This window comes from Prionailurus viverrinus, chromosome D1, assembly GCF_022837055.1.
Source record: "Prionailurus viverrinus isolate Anna chromosome D1, UM_Priviv_1.0, whole genome shotgun sequence".
In the NCBI taxonomy this organism is placed as follows: domain Eukaryota; kingdom Metazoa; phylum Chordata; class Mammalia; order Carnivora; family Felidae; genus Prionailurus; species Prionailurus viverrinus.
The window spans coordinates 95,313,888-95,337,757 of record NC_062570.1 but is presented as its reverse complement, the minus strand read 5'-3'; the positions used below and the strand labels follow the sequence as shown (position 1 = coordinate 95,337,757).

Genomic DNA, 23,870 nt, shown 5'->3' with positions numbered 1-23,870 from the left:
ACATGCCTGTCTCGAGGTGTTGGAATACTTCGTCTGAACAAGTTATGACCATTCTGTTTTGTTAGTCTCCTTTGTGACTGGCGATGGCCGAGTGACCCAAATCAGTCCAATAAGCAAATGGGCAGGGATGGAGATGTAATTCTGGGAAAGCTTTTCTTTCCTGATAAAAGTTGATTGATGTATACAATAAATGCAATTTCTCCATTTTCCTATCTTAAACATGAGTGTCTGGAATTGCCCCAGTTGCCTAGAGTGGACGAAATGACAAACACAGAGGAAAAGGCAAATAGCATTTCAGAAATGCCAACTGTGACAGCTTTGAGCTCCTGAACTGAAGCTGAAAGCTTCCTGCCTCTAGAATTATTTTTAGGAGAGAAGAAAAATACTTTATGCATTTAATCCACTATTGATAAAATATTCCTACCTGATATGCCAAGCCTCCTTCATTGCCCGCTTTTTCTTTTATTGCCTGAACTTCAGTGGTACTGAGCTACACCCTTTTGTACTTTCATGCTTTTGCTTACATTGGCCTCTCAGACTAGGATGTGCTTTTTCTTCTTGATTTCTTAGCTTTCAGAATAAGATAAAGTATCATTTTCTACATTACTATTTTGACTCTTCATTCAGTCCCATCCCAGTAGGATTGAAAATGCTTTCCCTTTCAATCCTTATTGTACCTTGTCTATATCTTTATCACAGTGCCTGCTGCATTCACATTTATATCTGCACTCCAAATTTCCTTTAGCAAAGTGTTTCTCAATCTTTTTCTTTTTTTTTAATTATTGCCTTTGTTAGAGCCTTTTGGGACAGATTTCCCTCCTAATTGTCCCCATCCCCTGTGAAATTATAATAACACCAATATACTCTGTTTATACACTGTATGTATAACTGTGTTTTACACTTTAAAAAAAGACTAAGAATTTCTTCACCCCTAGAAGAAGCAATTTCCCTTTTGAGGCAATAACACCCCTGTTGAGAATGTATGCCATGATACAATACCTGATTCTATTAGGCATTTTATAGACATTTGTTGAACTAATGAAGTAAGTGATCTTGACTTTTAGAAACTTAACACAAACACCATATCTACACAGGGTGAACAGATGAAAGCAAAAGGAAACTTTCCTAATTTATTCTCACAGCCTGCTCCTGAGCTCTACTACTCCCTTTCATCTATATGAAACTGTTGTTTCAGATAGAATTACAGGTAGCCAGACCCCAAAAGGCTAAAGCAAAATGGAAATTATTGTGATGGGAAAGATTGGGTATAATTTTAACTTCAGACAGAGTTTGATCCAGAACCTCAAAAATGTCACCAACACCATCTTTTCTCAGTCTTTCAGGTCCGCTCTGTTGTCTAACTTTATTTGACTTATGCTCAGAGCCGTCCCTCTTGGTTGCAAAATGATTTCTACTAGCCCCCTGGGTTGCATCATTCTAGATTTATCTTCAAGAGCCAAGAGAAAGAGGCTTTGTTCTACCAGGGAAAATTATATTGCATTTTATTTTATTGCTTGGGGCATATGCTAGTCATTGGATCAACCCCTGTAGCCTGGGAATAAAAGACAGCACTGGGCTTCATTGCTATATTCTGGGGAGAGATTGGATTTAGAATTTAGGAAGAAGGACTGGTGAATGGCAAGAATAGACTGTTGAATAAGAACTGAAATTTTTGGAGGCACAGGGATAGAGCAATACCAAATGGGGATCATTTCAGTTGGGCTGTGTTGCGGGCTGAGTCGCATACTTCACAAGACTCATGTGTTGAAGTCTTAACCCTAGCACTTGAGAATAGGATGGCATTTGGAGATAGAACCTTTGAGGAGATGATTAAAGTGAAATTAAATCATACAGATGGACCCTAATTATATATGACCTTATTTTAAAAAGGAGATTAGGTTACAAACACACTCAGAAGAAAGACCATATAAGGATACAGCGGGGAGACAATCATCAACAAGCCAAAGAAAAAAGGTCTTAGAAGAAACTAACCTTGCCAACACCTTGCTATCAGACTTCTTGCCTCCAGGATCATGAGAAAATAAACTTGCATTGCTGGAGCCACCCCAGTCTGTAGCACTTTGTTATGGTGCCCTAGCAAACCGATACAGGATGAGTATCTTCAGAAAGGGGGACAGCGTGCTCACTGACTGCAGAATTAATTCTGCTTTTTAGTGTCTGTGAAATGAGAAGACGTTAGCAGTGGTTCAGAGGTGCTCTTGGCTAAGGGAGGTATTATACTGGGAAATGTTCTCAGTTTTTGCTCCAAGGTACTCTCACTGCAAAGGTAAATTGACATTTAAGGCCTTTTCTGAGGTAAATTGTAATGATGAATTTTGACATCTCAATCCACTTAAATTGGGTCCCTTTAATGCTGCCAGAGTGGAGATTATTTTTGGTCAGTTTTTCTTTTATAATCCTCCAAGGGTCAAACTTGGTGCTTTGAGTAGTAGGTACAACTACCAAGTTTAAGGGCAAAGTCAATAAATAGTCTAGTGGCTGAGAAGGGGTGAAGGCATTCTGTCTTCCTTGAAACTCTGAGCAAAGGCAGAACATAGAGTATCTTCAAAAATGCTAAAAGTTGTCTTTTATGGTAGCTTTCTTTATTTTGCATGTTTAATTAAAATCTGCATTTGTAAGCTTCTTTTTTGGATACAGATTTCTTTAGGCATTGTGTCTGGTGGTTAAATGCTCTTAGGATGCATAGATCCTATATAGGATCCATAGGATCCATAGGATCCATAGGATCCATAGTCCTCTTAGGATCCATATAGGATCCATAGTCCTCTTAGGACTGCTCTTAGGATGAAATAGACCTTGGTTTATGACCTCCTTTGACACTAGTCAGTTGTGAAAGTGGTGAAGAAAGTTGTTTAAACTCTATTCCTCTTATTTCTAAAATCGAGATCCTAATAGGACGCCCCCCACAGAACTTCTGTCAGATTTGAATGTGATAATGCTTGCAAACCATCTGGCATGATACTGGGTTTATATTAAGGGCTCTGTAATGCTTGTGTACAATAACAAGAGTAGCACAGAATACCATAGACATTTTGGTCATAGAGGTGAAAGAAAATGACCTTTTTTTTTTTTTTTGCAAGCACCATTCAAGGAACACAGAGAAGGATGCTTATCAAGCATGTATTTACAGCCAGGAGTATGTCCAACTCTCTTATGTGTAAAACAATCAACTTTTATTATTTCAAGGATAGAGCCAAATGATGCTGAAATAGGCCCATGCTTGACACGTCTTTGGTTGGTTTGGGTTTGTTTGCTCTCTTTATTGGTAGCTGATTATCTTTTTCTGGAATATTAGTTTCTTAATTAGTTTCCTTGAAATTCAGGGAGGTTCCTTCTGGGCTCTCCTGCCTGCCTTATACCCCGCTTCAATCTCTTCTGCAGTGGCGTCTTTTGGTGAAGGTTTCAGCCTTCTCTCCTTCCAGTTTTGAGGTCTGCAGCAACTTGCTGCTGTACTTTCTGGCCTTTTCTTGCTTTTTAAAGCTCATAGGGAAACCAATTGAATTTCATTGTCTTTTGGTCTTGAATAATAAATAAAAGCAAGATAAGAAATTGATTGTAGTAATTGTAGTCCAAGTAAGCAAAACTTTGGTGTATATAAAAGATGATTGAGTTGGACAAAACTGTCGATTCTCATTGTCATAAATATTTTATGTCAGCTATTTCAGATTAAGGCTTTTTACATATTAATTTTATGTAGTTTTTTTAAATTAAGGGATCATATGACATGATATGGGCATATAAAGATATATATTTGTATTTTTAAATTATTATATAGGTATACATCTCTTTCTATATGTTCATGTCCATATACATACATGTATATATGTATGTATCAGTATATATACACATGCATGTGTACATATATATAGTATCCCAGCTACACAGCAGGTACTCAATGCATGTTTAGAAAATGTGGTATAAATCCTGAGGTACATGTCACTACTGTGTGGTTGGTAGCTAACAAATATTGAATGGTCTTAAATCTGGAGCCAGTAAATTTGATCGAGAATACTTGTAGTGCTAAAGAGTGGAGAGACAGCCATGGCAGATTAGAGATAGCACTGAGTTTGGAGTGATTAGATCTGGGATTCTAATGATCCTAAGTTAGAAAAAAATAAGCATAATGTGTTTCTCATGAGACTTTCTGGGCATTCAATGTGAAAATTTAAGGTGGGGGATTATCCACATATGATCCAACACATGTCATTGGTGATGAATGGTTTAATACATGTAAAAGTGAATATCCAGGATGATGTATTAGATTGGAAAGAAACTGTGGTAGGAAGTGGAAGAAGTTAGCTCCCAATTAGCTACCATATAAATATGAGTTTGTGACAAATGTTTTGTTTTCCTAGGCCTCGGTCCTCTCATCTATATAAAACAAGTCTGGACAACAAAGGATTTTCTGGGTCATATCTAAGGACATTACTCCTCTGAGGTTCTAAGATTCTGTCTTTGCCTTGTGGTGAGCGTGTTGATGTGTGCTGACAGGCCATGTGGTTGGGAGATGGCAGGAGAATGGAGCAGAGGAGGAGGCCTTAAAATCAGCTGTGTAAGTTAGTGTGGCAATATAGAAAGCATATAGGTCCAAGAGTTTAAAGTATCCAGGTTCTAATCCTACCTGTACAGATTTGGAGGAATCACCTGATTTCTTCAGCCTCACTTTTCCTATCTATAATTAGACCATTTCCATTGACACGATTCTTACCTCATTCTAAACTCAGTAGTCATGGCACCCCTCAATAATTGAAGTAGCCAGGTAATGTGGTAAAGACAGCTACATTTGGGATGCTTATTTTTCATCTGAGATACGTTTTTCTATAGTTTTGTTGTTTTATTTCCAAAACTTTCCATAGTTTCATTGCCTTGTATAAAACAGCATGGTGGTTCAGAGTGAGGGGTCTGGAGACAGTCTGCCTGGGTTTGAATTTCACTTTCATTACTTATAAGCATATGATGTGACTAGACATTTTACTTAGGCAATCTTTGCCTCATTTCCCTCATGTTTAAAGTGTCCACGATTATAGTATCACCTTTCAGGATTGTCATGAGGAGTAAATGAGTTAAAAAATGAAGAGCTTGGAATGGTTCCTGGTACATCATATGTGCTTAATAAATGTTAGTTATTACTATCTCCATTTCTGTATCCATTCTGTTACCATACTATGTCCATTTCTAACTTGAAAGCCTAATTAAAAAAAAATTGATGTTTCTATTTATTTTTGATACAGAGAGAGACAGAGCATGAGCAAGGGAGGGGCAGAGAGAGGGGGAGACACAGAATCTGAAGTGGGCTCCAGGCTCTGAGCTGTCAGCACAGAGCCCGTCACAGGGCTCAAACTCACGGAGTGTGAGATTACGACCTCAGCTGAACTCAGATGCTCAACCAACTGAGCCACCCAGGTGCCCCTTGAAAGCCTAGTTTTTAAACCAAGATGGTTCAATATTTCCTTTTTAACTATGAGAAGAAACATCATGCAATGCTACCTTTCTCCCTCTCTCTCTTCCTCCCTGTCCCCTTCCCCTCCCTCCACTCCTTCCTTCCTTCCTTCCTTCTTTCCTTCCTTCATTCCTTCTTTCCTTTCTTCCTTCCTTCCTTCCTTCCTTCCTTCCTTCCTTCCTTCCTTCCTCTCTTCTTTCCTTCCTTTGCCTGAGCCTAGTGTGTCTTTTCTTCTTATTGGTGAAAAGCTGGTGGGAATTTTTGAAGGCTTTGCAGGAAAGAAGCTTATCTTCTGTGGGATCAGAATTTAAACCAACATCCAACTAGTTTGGTCAGTGCTATGATTTTGCCTCAGATTCCCAAAACATTTCTACCTGATATTTTGTGAATTTTCATGCCCCTATTACCCAAAGGGAGACTAAAATATTTGGAAGAGGCATATGTGCCATTGTCTTTGGTCTTAAGATGGAACACTGCTATTTCACACCCTTCTGGGTTTCTCTTTAATCTCTTTAATTTCTGATCCAGGTGAGGAAAGAGGAGAGTGAAACACAATGAGCTAGAGATACAGATGAGAGGGAGACATGGATAAAATACCGACATGGGGAGTCTCTAAAACTACCTGGAAGAAAACAATAGCAGCAACAACAACACAATAATAGGAAGCACCTGACTATATAGTTAATTTTATATTTGGCAATTCCATTATGTTTCTGGCAATCACTAATTTTTCCTGAGGACAATAAGGAGGTCTGGGGCTTGCTTCTCCCATTATCCCTTCTCTTGATGCTACAATTCTTTAATTTATTACATCATCTTTTGTACTAGGGGCAGGTAGGACACATGTTATATAATATTCTTTACACTTGCCTTTGGGAAGATCAAATGTGTATCTCATATGTTTAAAAATCCTGAGCATAGTGACATTGTATATAAAGATGCTCAGTACATGTTTATTGAGTAATCCATTGGATAAAAAGTATGTACAGGGCTCATAAAACCCTAGATAAGCATATTTTTATACCAGATTAAGTAGAGATTATTTTCCATTCTTATTATTTCCACAGTGTCAAACATTCAGAAGTTTAAGGGGATTTTTTTTTGCATTTATGCAACAGACATAATAGTTTGACTGCTTCTGTTCTCTACACAGAAATTTTCAAAGCATTCTAATAAATCCTGTGAAAGGTTTTGACCATAATGGTTTTTCAAAGCTTACACACAAAGAAACTCAGTTAAGACCAGGCCATAAATAAGACCTCAGTGCTGAAGCAGGGGAAGGTCCTCTATATCTAAACCCATTAAATGAATCATTTATTTTGCTACTCATATGTCATGTTTTGAAGGTCATATAACAATGCTTATTTCTTATGGCCCATCAGCAAGCTATAGAATCAGAGGATGAACCAAGTCCTTGAGTCAAGTACTTGAGATGGGTAATTGTATTTCCAGGACTAATACCTGCGTTTATGTTCACCAGGTAAAATCAGATCTCATGCCCTGGGAGGGCACAGCATGCTGCCAGGCGCAGGAAAGGGGTTTCTCCATATTGCATGCAGCCTCTGAATAGTTATGTCATATTTAAATATTTTTGGAATATGGTCCGCTTTTTTGTCTCCCTCAGTACATGATCAGGAGAATTTTGCAAGTAGAGGTGGCATAATAGTTTTGAAAGGATGTGTCTATAAAACAGATGGATCTGGGTTTGAGACTCCATTTGGCCATTCACATACCGTCTATTATTAGACAAGTTACTTAACTTTTCTGGAACGCTTTTCCTCCTATAAATTGAGGCTAATGCTATCTGACAAGATTGCTGTACAGATTTTTTTAAATTAATGTTTATTTATTTTTGAGAGAGTGACAGAGTGTGAGCAAGGAGGGGCAGAGAGAGGTGGAGTCACAGAATCCTAAGCAGACCCGAGGCTCTGAGCTGTCAGCACAGAGCCCATCGTGAGGCTCAAACTCTGGAGCTGTGAGATCATGACCTGAGCCGAAGTTGGACGCTCAACCGACTGAGCCACCTAGGCTTCCCTACTGTGCAGATTTAATGATTTAGCACATGTAAAGTGATTTCCACAATGCCTGACACACAGTAGATGCTTAGTGTATGTTAACAGTCATCACTCCCCTGCTCCTTCTTACAGCTAGAGTCACTTATGGTTGGAATTCTCCCCAGAGTTATGCACCAGAGCCTCTGGCAATTCTGGTGAATTTGTTCTTCATGCTGCTGTATGTTCTATTTATTCTTTCACATTTTTATTAAAGTTTAATCTAAGTTATAACTTACATGCAGTAAAATGTACAAATCTTATATCTATAGCTCAATAGACATGTGTGTATACCTGTGTAACTACAATCCTGTTCCAGCACCCAGGAGGCTCCCTTATGCCCTTTTCTAGGCAAGTGAACCAAGGACCAGGTGCATAACACACAGCTCAAAGTCCAAAATGAAAAAGTGGGGCCCAGGGGCGCCTGGGTGGCTCAGTCGGTTAAGCACCTGACTTGGGCTCAGGTCATGATCTCACGGTCCGTGAGTTTGAGCCCCGCGTCGGGCTCTGTGCTGACTGCTCAGAGCCTGGAGCTTGTTTCGGATTCTGTGTCTCCCTCTCTCTGACCCTCCCCCATTCATGCTCTGTCTCTCTCTGTCTGAAAAATAAATAAACGTTAAAAAAAAATTAAAAAAAAAGTGGGGCCCCTTGTTCAAAAAATATTATGAATTTAAAAATAGTGATAATGGAGCATTAAACCAAGCACAGGACCTTCCTAAGTGTGGAACCTTATAAGACACGCATCCATGAAGCCTGCCCTGATTACATTCCCCACCACCAGAGTTAACTACTATTCCAACTTCTGTCTCTACTTGTTATGGTTGGGAACTTAATATAAATGGAATTATACTGTGGATACTCATTTGTGCCTGTTTTTTTTTTAAATCCCTCAATGTAGTATCTGTGAGATTAACCCATGATGTTGCATATTTTAGTAGTTTTTATTTTCCTCTCTATGTATTCCATTATATATATACTCTCAATTTATTTATCTGTTTTCTTGTTGATGGAGATTTAGGTTATTTCTAGCTATACATAAAGCTGCATACATATGCCTTTTGGTGCACATATGCATTCTTGGGCCTAGGCTTAGGAGTGAAATTGATGAGTTACAAGTAAAACACTGTAATAGATACTTCATGTGAAATGATTATGCCTTACGAAATGCACATTAAAACCACAACAAGATCCCATTAAACACTAACTGAAATGGCTAAATTAAAAAAAACTGAAAGGCCATATTTTGATGAAGATATGGAAGAATTGGAACACTCATGTATGCTGGGGGGAGTATAAATTGGTTGAATTACTTTAGGAAAGTTTGGGAAATATTTATTTGAGCTAAACATATATACTTGACTTATAACCTAGTAATTGTACTAGGATATAGTAGGATTACTAGGGTGTGTATATATATATATATATATATATATATATATATATATACACACACACACACACACACACACACACACACACACACACACATATATAACCAGGATATATGAGCTAGTAATTGTACCCTGGATATATTTATTTTTTACCATATGAAGTGCTTTGAAACTTCTGGAATAAATTTCAGTCCAATTGTTGCTTTATTAATAGGCTGCAGAGGCCATTTGCAGTGGAAGTCAGTCATACCTAACTTGCTGGTCATGATAACTCGGTGTTTTATATATCTGCTTAAAAGCTCCTGCTATATTCTGTTTTCCCACCTGTAGGCAAGAAATGGGTCAAGGAGGAGGCCTGATGGGATAGAAAAAAAGTCTCCATTAAGAACCAATCTTTTATTTCCCATTTTCTTATAGCTTATTAGTGGAGGAAAGCAGGAATAGGGCACATAGGCACTTGGTGTTTTATGAAGTGAATGTTAATGGGCCTCAGATATATCCCTCTTGAGACATGAGTGCAAGGTGGCTTGTAGAATGTATTCAGAAAGGTCCTCATCACAAATGTGATATTGCAGTGGGCTCAGTTTCATGCACTTGCTTAGCACATAGGTTTCCAAACTCTAGCCCAGAGAATATGTCCCGGTGTCCTGTGGAAATTTTAGAAAAGGCATATTCCTTGGTATTATCTCTTGGAGATTCTGATTCAGCAGCTCTGGATTAGGACCCAGAATCTGCATTTTTGAGATGCTCTTCTTGTGATCAGCAGCCACAGCTGGCCAAGGCAGAGCACGTGACAACAACAGTCTGTACAACAGCCTGTACAACCTTTGCTAATCTCTACCTGTTCAACTAGCCCACAAATATGCACATAGCTGCTCTCACCAACTCTTCCCCCACAAAGTGACTGGAAAATCTCTGTGAATGCCAAAATTAAAACTCTAAAAATTGACCGATGTCATCACTCACCTAACTAGAATATAATCCATATCCTTGGGAAGAACTTACTTGTTGGATGGATCTTTCTTGAACAACCAGTGCCTAAATTCTTAAGCTAATCACTTTACCCTTGGATCTTTCAGGTGTCTCTGACAGAGCCAGTCTCTATAACAAAGCCAGGTAATAGTTATTAACCATCTTTTGAACATTGTGTCTGATCTAGTCTCTTTGCACATATAGCATCTCATTTAATCCTTAAAGCAACTTTTGCAAGCTTGACACTATGATTATGCTTATTCTGTAAGTTAAAAAACAAAAACAAAGACCTAAAACAGTGAGTTTAATTTACCTGATTAATGTTCAGGCAAATAGTGAGAGGGTCATAGTACTACAAAACTTGCAGCCTGGGGGAGGGTGTTTTTGGGTTACTAAAGAGAAACCAGGGTTCAAACACAAGTCTTTCTGGTTTTCTAGATGACACTTGGTGTCTAGGCCCAGCCTCCTTTCCTTCTTTGCCCAAACACATTGTTTATGTAACATGTATTGCATTAGAACATAGCTTTTATTTGTCATATCGTAAATGTTTGACTTGGAGTTCTGGGACTCCAAGGAAAAAGGTCTTCATTCTCTGTTGTAAAGCTGATCTTCTATCAGGCATTCAGAAGTACAGGGATCAGGGGTTGTGTTGTAATGAGGCCCCACCGCAGGCTGTGCATAAATCGGATTGCTCTTAGTTATGTTTTCCTGATGCCCACAGTAGTTTGACCTAAATGAATAGATAATTACTCAGGCTGTTACAAACATTCCGATCCATTTGGTGATCCCTTTATTAAATGAAACAGGCCCTTTTATTCCTTTTCTGATTCTGCCTGTTAATAGAATAATCTCAAAGCTATTAGCATTTAAAGAGGAATTAGACAAAGATGTCCAGAATTGTCCCTTCTCCTGGCTCGTGGTTGCTCATGGGACCCTTGCTTTAGCTAATTAGCCTGAAATGAATATTAAGTGCATTGATCTCTATCAAACACATCCTGGAAGGAAAGCTTTTGTGAAAGTCATTTCAGTTGCAGACTTAGGTTGCCCGTAGCTAAGTATCTAACCCCAAACAATAGGCGCTGGGAACATTCCAGAATTCAAACAAAACGAAAGAAAACAATCCATAGAAGGCGGCACAAGAAGGGCTCTTACACTTCTTGAAATGCCCTTGTTTAAGTCCTAACCCCACCTGGTTTAGCTTTATTTTCATGGGAACCAGCTAGGGAAAGGTATACAACATCTCTTTCCTTTTTTGTCTTCATACCTAGGAAAGCTTGTAAGACCTTTGCCTCATAGCATAGCACAGCACAGAGAGTAAGTGTTCTGCTCCTGGGTTCACGTCCTGGCTAGACCTATCTATAGCTGCTGTGGGACCTTGGGCAGATAATCTCAAGTCCAAATTTGCACACCATCAATAAATCTTTAACATATTTCCTATGCGATAGGGGTATGAAATGGACACAGTAAAAATTAGTCAGCAAATGTTGGTTATTAATAATAAAGACTGGGATAAGAGCCCTGACACATGGCATCAAAAAAGCCATACAATCTCTACCTCTTACCAGTTAAATATTAAAATTACCAGAGGAAAGAAGAGAGTTGTTTTTTCTTCTTTTTGAGGGACATTGCAATGTGGCATTGTAGTAGGAAAAAAACAACCCTGAAGTTGGGTGACAATAAAGACCTAAATATGAATCTATGCTCTCTTATTTAGGCCATACTGCTTTAAGCTTTTTGAAGTGCTATATCTGTTAAGTGGAGATATGGTTGTGCTTACCTCTGAGTGCTACATCGTCTGGATTTAATGAAACAATGTTTACCAAACACCGAGCACACTAATTGTGCTCAGTCTTTTGTGGTTCTGTTTTCCTTGACCTTTTCCGGGAAATGTGTATTAATTCCTCTCATTAATATTCATGTTGCTGCCATTGATAGAGCTGGAGAGAGGAGGGTAGAGTCGGAACTGTGAGGGGCAAACGGATTGGCAGCTCAGCACACAGGAGGGCTGCAGAGAAGCCATGAGCCGTGGGATGCAAAAGTGGGGCGCCATTTAACCACCCTGCAAACCACCCTGAAACCCAACTGAAATGAGAACTCCTCAAAGTTGGAAAACTCGAACCTGTTTTTCAAAGGAGAAACCCAGCACACACACACACACACACACACACACACACACACACACACACACACTCACTCACACACTGGAAAACATGCTTGCTGTTTTCAAGCCCTTTTCCTATTTTTTTTGCCACGTCACTTTGATTTCATAGAGCAAGACTGAGTTAATTTGGTTCTGTCTTCTAGCTCATTCCTAAGCTTCTGCTGCAAAGGGAAGGGTTGGTCGGAGAGGAAGGGAGTGAGTAGAACAACATAGGTGCTTCTCCTGAGGTTGGGAAGGCACCTCTTCTAATGGACCCTACAAATCTGGGGCCTGCACCTGCAGCTTCCATCCAGCCAAAGCCACGTGGGGTGGGGGCGGGGCCCTCTCTCAGCCCTGGACTTCCTCAGCCTTCTCAATTCTCAGCCGGCGGCTTAAAGCACCACGGGACTCAGAGCCCTCCTGCTGGAGCTGCCGGGCAGGCTGCAGATCCTCTTTAATTCTTCCCGTCATTTGAGTCACACGTGTCTCAGTCACAATAAGGCACCTGCACGCTTTGCCCTTGTCACCATGACAACCAGCTCCAGAGGGGGATTAGGCAGGCAGCACAGAAGGAGGTCTGTGTTCCTGCTCTCCTGCTGGTGGCGCTGCCGACACACAGTCCTTCCCGCAGCCAGGGTGACGCGGTCTTCGTGGCCTTTCACCTCCATTTCTGGGGCCAAGGGAGAGGTGGGGGCGGGGCTGAAAGCCGAGTTCCAGAAGCTGTGCGGCTGTTGAAGATGTTCCCAGGCTCCAGGGAATAGAGAGCCACCTTTTCTCTCCTGTCAGCACTGTCTGAGCTTCAGTCTTTTAACAGATGAGAATCTTTCCTCAAGAGCAGGAAGAAAAGAGGTGGGGGGGGGGGGAGGGAAGGAGTTCAATCAATTATTTATCGGGGCTTCCTGATGCTTAACAAGCCACTTGTCTCCCATGCCGCCACCTCCCACCACCACCATCAAATGAACTGGTCTCAGCAGTAAGGCAGAATGAAAAGTACCGCGTCTCTGGAATAACAGGGGCAGGTTTGAATCCCAGCTTTGCATCTTGTATTTATGCGCGCTGTGTCAACTCCTGACCTGTCTGAGACTCTCGAATTGAGCACCAATTACTGATCAACAAATCTATTATTGATTTGTTGTGAGGGTGAAGAGACAGTGATAAATGTAATTTGCCAGCACGTTTGTGGCCATAAAGACAAAGAACTGTGGCTTTTCTTATCTTACCATGGACATAACGGTGCCAACAGGTCAAGATTACAATTTTGAACTTCTTCTTTTCTGGAAATCGTGGGAATTAACAAAGTATTTCCCCAGGATCCTGAAACAGCTAGTACTTGACTACTCTAACAGAGTCATTTTTGAAGTGTGCTCCTGGGACCTGTAGCACCAGCATCACCTGGGGGCTTGCTGGTGATGCAAATTCTTTGGTACCCCCCTCCCCCCCCCCCCCCCCCCCCGCCCAAACACCTCCCTTCCCCACCCCCCCACCCCCCGCCCCCGATCTACAGAGTCAGAATTCTGGAGGTGGGACTCAGCAATCTGTGTTTTAAGAAGCCCCTGTTTAAGTTTGAGAACCAATTTCTCCAACAGAAGTAGAAAGCACTTGACTAAGTTTCTTGCAGACACAGAGGGCATCTTGCCTCTCTCTTTAGGTTTCTGGCACTTAGTAGAATGACTGATGCTGTATGTGCTCTGCAAACGTTTGCTGAGTGAATGGATCTCCTACTATACTGTTGCCGTTGGTCCAGCACTGTCCCACCATTAGTTTGTTTGTTTTCTAGCCCCCATGCAACCATGAGCAGCAGGAGAAACTTGCCCCCCCCCGCCCCTACAGTCTTTAAACTTAATATCCCCATTCTAAAGTAAAAGATATGGGGAATACTATTAAATACATTTAAACAGGAAACTCTGCCTCTGACTTGACCGCTCAGAGCCTTTGATTTTTAATAAGCCTGGGCACTATGGCTCTCCAAAAGGATACAGGCACTGCTCAAGCATCATGCCACCTCCAACACTCCTTAGCTGTGTGACTGTGGGCAAATTTAGGGCTTCTTAGCCTCAGGTTTTTTGTTTTTGTTTTTTAAATCTTTCTATATTTTTCATATTCACAGCATTGCATGCTTTGGTATGCAGATTATAACAAAGTTAATGAAAATTTATTAACTAATAATACATTCAACAAATAGATTCTCTTTCTTATTTTTATTAAAGTCAGTATTGATAGGAGGGACTTGTTAGCCTTATTAGTATGTGGATAATAACATTTTTTTAAAAATCTTAGTTTCCCTGGTTGCCAGTGGCTGGTTTTCCAGCGACTGCAGTGAAGACGTTGATTATTTTGGGAGGGGACGACACAGACCAGAACCCAGCCCTGAACTTTGGATTCTAGTTTCTAAGTTCACAAGGAGACTGAGCAAGTGCTTTTGATGTGGATAAACAAAAATAAAAACTGGGTTTAGTGAGAGAGAAAGAAAGGGATTTTTCTGTGAATGCCCACAGTTGGGTTTACAGGATAATCACCAAGGCTACAAAAAAAAAAAAAAAAAAAAAAAAAACAACAACAGGGCATAAAGATGTTACAAAAAGGAGGCCATAAAGACAGAGAAGGTGAAGGAGGGAGGGAGAGAGGGGAAAGAGAAAGAGAAAAAAAATAGAAGAGAGCAAAGAAAGACAAACAGAATGAGAGAATGATTCTGGGAATTCTGAACACAGGGGGTAAGCACTCCATCTCTGAGCATAGACAGTAGATTGGAAGACTCAGACACACTGCAAATGGCACCATGAGAAAATAGAGTGTCCAAGGGAAGTCCTTAAGTGGAGGGACTTGAGGTTAGCCTCATATTGTTCCACATCTTGCAGCCAGTTTTGGAGAGAGTAGTCAAGATTTCCTTGTTGCCTCTGGGGATAGAGAAGTGCTCGGAACACTAAGGAGATCAGAGCAGCCATCATCATCCCCATCATCATGGGTTAGCATCATGTCCAAAAGACCAGACAGATCTTGCCACACTTCAGTAAATACCATTGCAGAATGCCCGTTGACCAGGCAGACCAACTATGTCCAAGGATGACAGTCAGACAGAGACCTATACCCAAGAAATAATTTTCTCAAATCAAGACAATATGAAAACTATCTGGGAACATAAATCTCTTTCTTGCAGTTCATCCTTGATCCGTTGTACAGAGAGATGAGAAGGAGGAGGAAGAGAAAGAAATACTGAAAACCAGAGTACTTATACGAAACGATCAGATAGCAAATGAAATAATGATGCTTGAGCTTGGTGAAAAAAAAATAAACAGTAAGCTTAAGGTCATTTAAGCTTGACTTAAATAACTTAAGTTGAAGGAGGGGGGGGGGGTAATTTGTCTTCTCTAAGCAGATGGTTGAATTTGGTCAGAGTTCCAGTTAGAAGCCAATGAGGCTTATTCTTTTTACATATGAGCATAGAATATAAATGTCACCCTCTCTACCATTGCTTACACATGGCATGTTTGACTGAACTTTACAGGAGGAAAGATGAGATACTCTGTCACACTGAAACGCTCATATAAAGGAGGTTTTCCCAAATAGGAGACAATTCTGAATGCTGGAGAGGCAAAATATGACAAGATACTACTCATTTTGTATTTCTGTCTCTTACAAGAATGCTGATATTCAGTAAAGGTGGTAAAATACATGAATGGGTTAGAAGTGCCATGGTGAGACAGCTCCTTTGAGATGGCAGTACCAGGCACGGCTTCTAGAAGATACAGGACTTGATAATATCCCATCCTGCACCCAGAGTGATCCTTTTAACACAGAAGTCAGATAATGTGGCTCCTCTGCCCAGACTCTTTGGTGGCTCCCCACCTGCTTAGAGTGAAAACCAGAACCCTAACAGTGACCTCATGGCACTACTGACCTGTCTCACCTCCTGTCCTGTCACTTTCCTCCTCATCCATGTGTGCTTCAGATATGCTAGCTGGTGTTTTCTTTGTTCTTGCATCAAGCACGCTTTCCTTTTTAGGCCTTTGCACTGGTTGTCCTCTTGGCTCAGCTATTCTACTGAACACCTGCAATCCTAACATGTTATATTATTTATGGGTTTTTATGTTTTTTCGTTATTTTCTGTTTCCTTCTTCTGGAGTGAAGGCTTCATAAAGGCAGGGATTATCTTTTGCCAGTTTTGTTTAAAAACGTTTTTGGAGCACCTGGGGGGGCTCAGTTGGTTAAGCCTCCAACTTTAGCTCAAGTCTTGATTTCACAGTTCATGAGTTTTAGCCCTGCATTGGGCTCTGTGCTGACAGCTTGGAGCCTGGAGCCTGCTTTGGATTCTGTATCTCCCTCTCTCTACCTCTCTCCCTGTTCACACTCTGTTTCTCTCTCTCAAAAATAAACAAACATTAAGAAAATTTTCTTAAATAAAAGAAAATAAAAATATTTTTGATTCATTAATACCTGGCACAGAGTAGACACTCGGTAAATATATGCTGAATGAATGAATGAATGAATGAATGAATGAATGAAATGTGGAGAGGATAACCACTCCATGAATCTCTTTTAGGCATCTTTTGAAATGGAGGTAGTAATTGGTTCATATAGGGCTGTGCATACTTCTTAAATGAATTGTTCATTGAAGGTAGGTAACTCAGAATGTGAATATTTGAAATTCCCATTATGGAAAAAAGTTTTCTACTTACTAACCATAGTTCTCGACTGGAGGAAATTCTGATTTGAGTTCACATCCGCTTCTCAAAATTGTTGCAAGCTTTCATGGGGATTCAGGGAAAGATGTACCCATAAAAGCCACTTAATAAAGAAATTTCCCAATGAAATGCTCACTGGAGACCAAAGTCACCAAGATCTCATTAAAGTGTTATGCACACAATAATGCTTCTTCACTGCCTGGGTCACTTTGCTGCCAAGGTACATCATGAAGGGAAGGTGATAAATCTCATAGATTTTTCCTGTTTCACCCCCAGTTTCAAGTCAGAAAGATTGTCCTCCACCCAATGGGCTGAGAGGCAACAATGAAATGTTCAAAAGAAACTACAGTGGCTTGGCTCACATGGAGTCTTTCCGAGATGTGAACACTGAGGACCTTGAGTCCTTGGGATACTTTTGTTGCTAAAGAAACTGAATTCCTTTTAAGTGTGGTTACATTGAAAAGAGGAACAATGTTGGGAAGCCATTGTTATGTCTTCCTAGAGCAAATGTGCACAGCTTTCAAGTTAAAACTGGACATTGAAAATCTAAAAGCTATCTCTGTGGACTTTTATATTAGAAGCTCTCTATAATATGTGGATCAGTAGGATCCTTTGGAACCTACATTCATTGTGCCCACATGAAATAGGCCAGACCCCACTGGGAATCAAAAAAAGAGTAAACTGCTCATTCATTTGGTGGTACTGGGTGGGAATGGGGAGGGGGAAGATTAACTCTTTCAGGAGGTTGAGTATAGACACAGACGTAGGTATGAGATATGAGATGGGGAAGAGAAGAAGAGTTGTTTATAATATTTCAGCTATTCAGATATTTTATTCCTATAAAAAAGTGATACACTTGATGTAATTTCTGAGTGCTTCCCTTCGAATGTAGATATGGATATAGTTTAATTTGTAAAAGCATTTCTTTTCCAATAACCTTGTGTACTTCAAAATTCTAAGTACCTGAAAGAAAATGGGGGAAAATTTGATTAAAAAAATGTTGTGATGGTAAGGTCCAAAATGATATAGTTTTATGAGATATATTCCTGATAGGTTTTTCTTGTTGTTTCTGTTTGTTTAGACATTCTGAAATTAAAATACTTACTGGATAATTTTTTTGTGACCTAAAAATGATTGCTGCCAAAATATGAAAACCTAAACCAAAACAAAACGGTTGTTTCTTGAACACTTAGGATAGGTCAGAAACCTTGTTCGATGATAAAGACTTTATTTCAGCGAATCTTCATAGCTATGAGAAACAATGATCTTCATCTTGCATAAGAAGAAACTGGCACTCAGGGAGTGTAAATTATTTTTCCAAAGTCTCACAGCTTCCAAAGGAAGGGAATCCACAAACTCAGCTGTTCTACTGACTTCTAAACCTATTGTCTTCAGTGTCTATGTACACACCCTCTACAATGAAAAAAATAATTTTATTTCCAGCCCATAGAATCTAACTCAGTTTATTTGTTCCCATTTTAATGAGGAAAATCACATAATAATAAAAATTAAAAGACATTCCTCATGCCAGTTGCTTAAAATAATTAAAGGACACTATGTTTACATACAAATTTAGTCAAATATGTTTTTGCATGATTGTAATCACTATGAATGTAGAATTTTGTAGTTTCCTTTTTTAATTTTATGTCATACACATTTGACATGATGTTGACAATTCAAAAAAAATTTAAAAATATTTGTGTAACATTTCAATGAGTAGACACACCATAATGTTGGACATTTTAGTTATTTCTCATCTTTAGGTATTATGGTTAATATTGTAGTCAGCATCTCAATTGAAAGGGAAAAAAAGCTAAATGAATGGTTTTTCCAGAATAATTTCTGAGAATGGGATTACTGAGATACCTTTATTTCCATTTTTTTAATTTTATTTTTTTTATTTTTAAAAATTTACAACCAAATTAGTTAGCATATAGTGCAACAATGATTTCAGGAGTATATTCCTTAGTGCCCTTTACCATTTATCCCACCCCCCCTCCCATAACCCTCAGTTTGTTCTCCATATTTATGAGTCTCTTCTGTTTTGTCCCCCTCTGTTTTTATATTATTTTTGTTTCCCTTCCCTTATGTTCATCTGTTTTGTCTCTTAAAGTCCTCATATGAGTGAAGTCATATGATTTTTGTCTTTCTCTGACTGACTAATTTCACTTAGCATAATACCCTCCAGTTCCATCCACGTAGTTGCAAATGGCAAGATTTCATTATTTTTGGTTGCCGAGTAGTACTCCATTGTATATATATCCACCACATATCCTTTATCCATTCATCCATCAATGGACATTTGGGCTCTTTCCATACTTAGGCTATTGTTGATAGTGTTGTTATAAACATGGGGGTGCACGTGTCCCTTCAAAACAGCACCCCTGTATCCCGTGGATAAATGCCTAGTAGTGCGATTGGTGAGTCGTAGTTTTTTGAGGAACCTCCATACTGTTTTCAGAGTGGCTGCACCAGCTTGCATTGCCACCAACAATGCAAAAGAGATCCTCTTTCTCCGCATCCTTGCCAACATCTGTTGTTGCCTGAGTTGTTAATGTAAGCCATTCTGACAAGTGTAAGATGATATCTCCTTGTGGTTTTGATTTGTATTTCCCTGATGATGAGTGCTGTTGAGCATTTATTCATGTGTCAGTTGGCCATCTGGATGTCTTCCTTGGAGAAGTGTCTATTCATGTCTTTTGCCCATTTCTTCACTGGATTATTATTTTTTTGGATGTTGAATTTGATAAGTTCTTTGTAGATTTTGGATACTAACACTTTATCTGATATGTCATTTGCAAAAATCTTCTCCCATTCTGTCAGTTGCCTTTTAGTTTTTCTGATTGTTTCCTTCCTGTGCAGAAGTTTTTTATTTTGATGAGGTTCCAGTAGTTCATTTTTGCTTTTGTTTCCCTTGCCTCCAGAGACGTGTTGAATAAGAAGTTGCTGTGGCCAAGATCAAAGAGATCTTGCCTGGTTTCTCCTTGAGGATTTTGATAGCTTCCTGTCTTACACTGAGGTCTTTCATCCATTTTGAGTTTATTTTTGTGTATGGTGTAAGAAAGTGATCAGGTTCATTGCATTTCGCTGTCCAGTTTTCCCAGCACCACTTGCTGAAGAGACTGTCTTTATTGCATTAGTTATTCTTTCCTGCTTTGTCAAAGATTAGTTGGCCATATGTTTATGGGTCCATTTCTGGGTTCTCTATTCTGTTCCATTGATCTGAGTGTCTGTTCTTGTGCCAGTACCATACTGTCTTGATGATTACAGCTTTGTAGTATAGCTTGAAGTCTGGTATTGTGATGCCTCCTGCTTTGGTTTTCTTTTTCAAGATCACTTCAGTGATTTGGGGTCTTTTCTGGTTCCATACAAATTGTAGGATTATTTGTTCTAGCTCTGTGAAGAATGCTGGTGTTATTTTGATAGGGATTGCATTGAATATGCAGATTGCTTTAGGTAGTATTGACATTTTAACAATATTTGCTCTTCCTATCCAGGAGCATGGAATCTTTTTCCATTTTTTTGTGTCTTCTACAATTTCTTCACAAGATTTCTATAGTTTTCAGTGTATAGATTTTTCACCTCTTTGGTTAGATTTATTCCTAAGTGTTTTATGTTTTTTTGTGCAACTGTAAATGGGATCAATTCCTTGATTTCTCTTTCTGTCCCTTCATTGTTGGTTATAGGAATGCAACCGATTTCTGTGCATTGGTTTTATATCATGCTGCTTTGCTGAATTCATGGATCAATTCTAGCAGTTTTTTGGTAGAATCTTTTGGGTTTTCTATATAGAGTATCATGTCATCTGTGAAGAGCGAAAGTTTGACCTCCTCCTGGCCATTTTGGATGCCTTTTATTTCTTTGTGTTGCAGAGGCTAAGACTTCCAATACTATGTTGAATAGCAGTGGTGGAAGTGGACATCCCTGTCTCATTCCTGACCTTAGGGTGAAGCTCTCAGTTTTTCCCCATTGAGGATGATATTAGCGTTGGGTTGTTCATATATGGCTTTTATGATCTCGAGGTATGCTCTTTCTATTCCTATTTTCTTGGGGGTTTTTATCAAGAAACACTGCTGTATTTTGTCAAATGCTTTCTCTGCATGTATTGAGAGGATCATATGGTTATTGTCCTTTCTTTTATTGATATGATGAATCACGTTAATTGTTTTGCAGATATTGAACCAGCCCTGAATCCCAGGGATTTATACCTGACACCACTTGGTTATGGTGAATAATTTTTTTAATGTATTGTTGGATCCAGTTGGCTAATATCTTGTTGAGGATTTTTATCCATGTTCATCAGGGAAATTGGTCTATAGTTCTCCTTTTTAGTGGGGTCTCTGTCTGGTTTTGGAATCAAGGTAATGCTGGCTTCATGGAAAGAGTTTGGAAGTTTTCCTTCCATTTCTATTTTTTGGTACAGCTTCAAGAGAATAGGTATTAACTCATCCTTAAATGTTCGGTAGAATTCCCCTGGAAAGCCACCTGGCCCTGGACTCTTGCTTTTTGGGAGATTTTTGATCACTAATTCGATTTCTTTACTGGTTATGTGTCTGTTCAAATTTTTTTTCTTCCTGTTTCAGTTTTGGTAGTTTATATGTTTCTAGGAATTTGTCCATTTCTTCCAGATTGCCCATTTTACTGGCATATAATTGCTCAGAATATTCTCTTATTATTGTTTTTATTTCTACTGTGTTCTTTGTGATCTCTCCTTTTTCATTCTGGATTTTATTTATTTGGGTCCTTTCCTTTTTCTTTTTGATCTAACTGACTAGTGGTTTATCAATTTTGTTAATTCTTTCAAAGAACCAGCTTTTGGTTTCATTGATCTGTTCTGTTTTTTTTGGTTTCAGTAGCATTAATTTCTGCTCTAATCTTTATTATTTCCTGTGTTCTGCTGGTTTTGGGTTTTATTTGCTGTTCTTTTTCTGGCTCCTTAAGGCATAATGTTAGGTGTATCTGAGATCTTTCTCCCTTCTTTAGGAAGGCCTGGATTGCTATATACATTCCTCTTATGACCGCGTTTGCTGTGTCCCAGAGGTTTTAGGTTGTGGTGTTATAATTTTCTTTGACTTCCATATACTTTTTAATTTCCTCTTTAACTGCTTGGTTAGCCCATTCATTCTTTAGTAGGATGTTCTTTGGTCTCTAAGTAGTTGTTACCTTTCCAAATTTTTCCTTGTGGTTGATTTCGAGTTTCATAGTGCTGTGGTCTGAAAATATGCACGGTATAATCTCAAACTTTTTTGGACTTACTTAGCGCTGATTTGTGTCCCAGTACATTGTCTACTCTGGAGAACGTTCCATGTGTACCGGAGAAGAATGTGTATTCTGCTACTTTAGGATGAAATGTTCTGAATATATCTGTTAAGTCCATCTGTTCCTGTGTGTCATTCAAACCCATTGTTTCCTTGTTGATTTTTTGATTAGATGATCTGTCCATTGCTATGAGTGGGGTGTTGAAGTCTGTTACTATTATAGTATTACTATCAGTGAGTTTCTTTATGTTTGTGATTAATTTATTTATATATTTGGGTGCTTTCAACATTTGGTGCATAAACGTTTACAATTGTCATGTCTTCTTGGTGGATAGTTCCCTTGATTATGATATAATGCCCTTCTGCATCTCTTGATACAGTCTTCATTTTAAAGTCTAGATTGTCTGATATAAGTATGGCTACTCTGGCTTTCTTTTGTTGACCATTAGCATGATAGATGGTTCTCCATCCCCTTATTTTTAATCTGAAGGTGTCTTTAGGTCTAAAGTGGGTATCTTGTAAACAGCATATAGATTGATCTTGTTTTCTTATCCATTCTGTTACCCTACGTCTTTTGATTGGTGCATTGAGTACATTGATGTTCAGAGTGAGTACTGAAAGATATGAATTTATTGCCCTTATGTTGCTTGTAGCGTTGGAGTTTCTGGTGGTGTTCTCTGGTCCTTTCTAATCTTTGTTGCTTTGATATATATATATATATATATATATATATATATATATATATATATATATATAATTTTTAATCTTTCTGGCTATTTTTTTTACTTCTTTTATCTCTGCATAAAGGGATTCTAATTTATTTTCGACTCCAGCTAGTATTCTTATTATCGTGATTCTAAATTCTGGTTCAGACATCTTGCTTGTATCTGTGTTGGTTAAATCGCCGGCTGTTGTTTCTTTGTGCTCTTTTTTCGGGGTGAATTCCTGCTGATCTGTGGTTCAGGTTGTGCAGATCCTTCAGTCAGTTTTCTAGGTGTAGGATGATTTTGTGTTGGTCTGGCTATATTTCATGAATGCGAGACACAAAAACTTCCATGTTGTTCTGCCATCTTGGCTCCCTCTCCTAGTTACCTTTATTTCCATTGGTATGCATTAGATATATTGCTTTTCAAAATGGTAGACTCACATTGCAGTTGTGTCCCAAATTTCTTGATCTTATACATTTTACCACATCTTTACTATCTTTGGCAGTTGTGATTTATTTTAAAATTTCATCTGTGCAATAGCCATGAAATATAGCCTCATTATTTTAACTTACATTAACTTGATTATTTGTAAGATAGAACATTCCCCCACATATTCCTTGAGAATGCTAATTTTCTCTTTTTATCATTCAAATGAGTACTATTGCATAAATACATTATTTTCTCATTTCTCATATTCACAAAGAATATATGCATATATCTTAATCTAAGTAAATATATATTTTATATATCTGTAGATATATAAATATGTATGTTTTTTCACTTTACTCTGATAAACCCATTGCAGGACATATAACATATCAAATGATTCTTTTCTCTGAGAGGATATCAAAAGGTCTAGTGTTTTTATCATGTACTACTGAGAAATTTATTTTATTTATTTATTTTTAAACATTTTTTATGTTTATTTTTTTTTTGAAAGAGAGAGAAAGACATGGAGCACAAGTGGGGGATGGGCAAAGAAAGGGAGACACAGAATCCCAAGCAGGCTCTAGGCTCTCTGAGCTGTCAACACAGGGCCTGATGCGGAGCTCAAACCCCCTGAATGCGAGATCACTGCCTGAACCAAAGTTGGATGCTCAATAGACTGAGCCACCCAGGTGCCCCAAACTTTATTTATTTTAATGAGATAATCCATATTACCTTTACTTGACTCGTAAGCTTCCAGTACGTCAATGAAATCGTCGCTCCAG

General features: G+C 38.8%; 2 long non-coding RNA genes across 2 annotated transcripts in view; one reads left to right on the top strand and one right to left on the bottom strand.

The window, feature by feature from the left end:
• The window catches only part of LOC125147045 (uncharacterized), a 963,150-nt gene that overhangs the window by 424,979 nt on the left and 514,301 nt on the right, over positions 1 to 23,870 (top strand). The window lies entirely within an intron of this gene.
• Positions 10,414 to 12,430, bottom strand: LOC125147046 (uncharacterized). The gene is made up of 3 exons (XR_007144978.1): positions 12,313 to 12,430; positions 11,653 to 11,838; positions 10,414 to 10,605 (listed from the first exon to the last, which is right to left on the bottom strand). It is a non-coding gene; the product is annotated as an uncharacterized LOC125147046 (long non-coding RNA).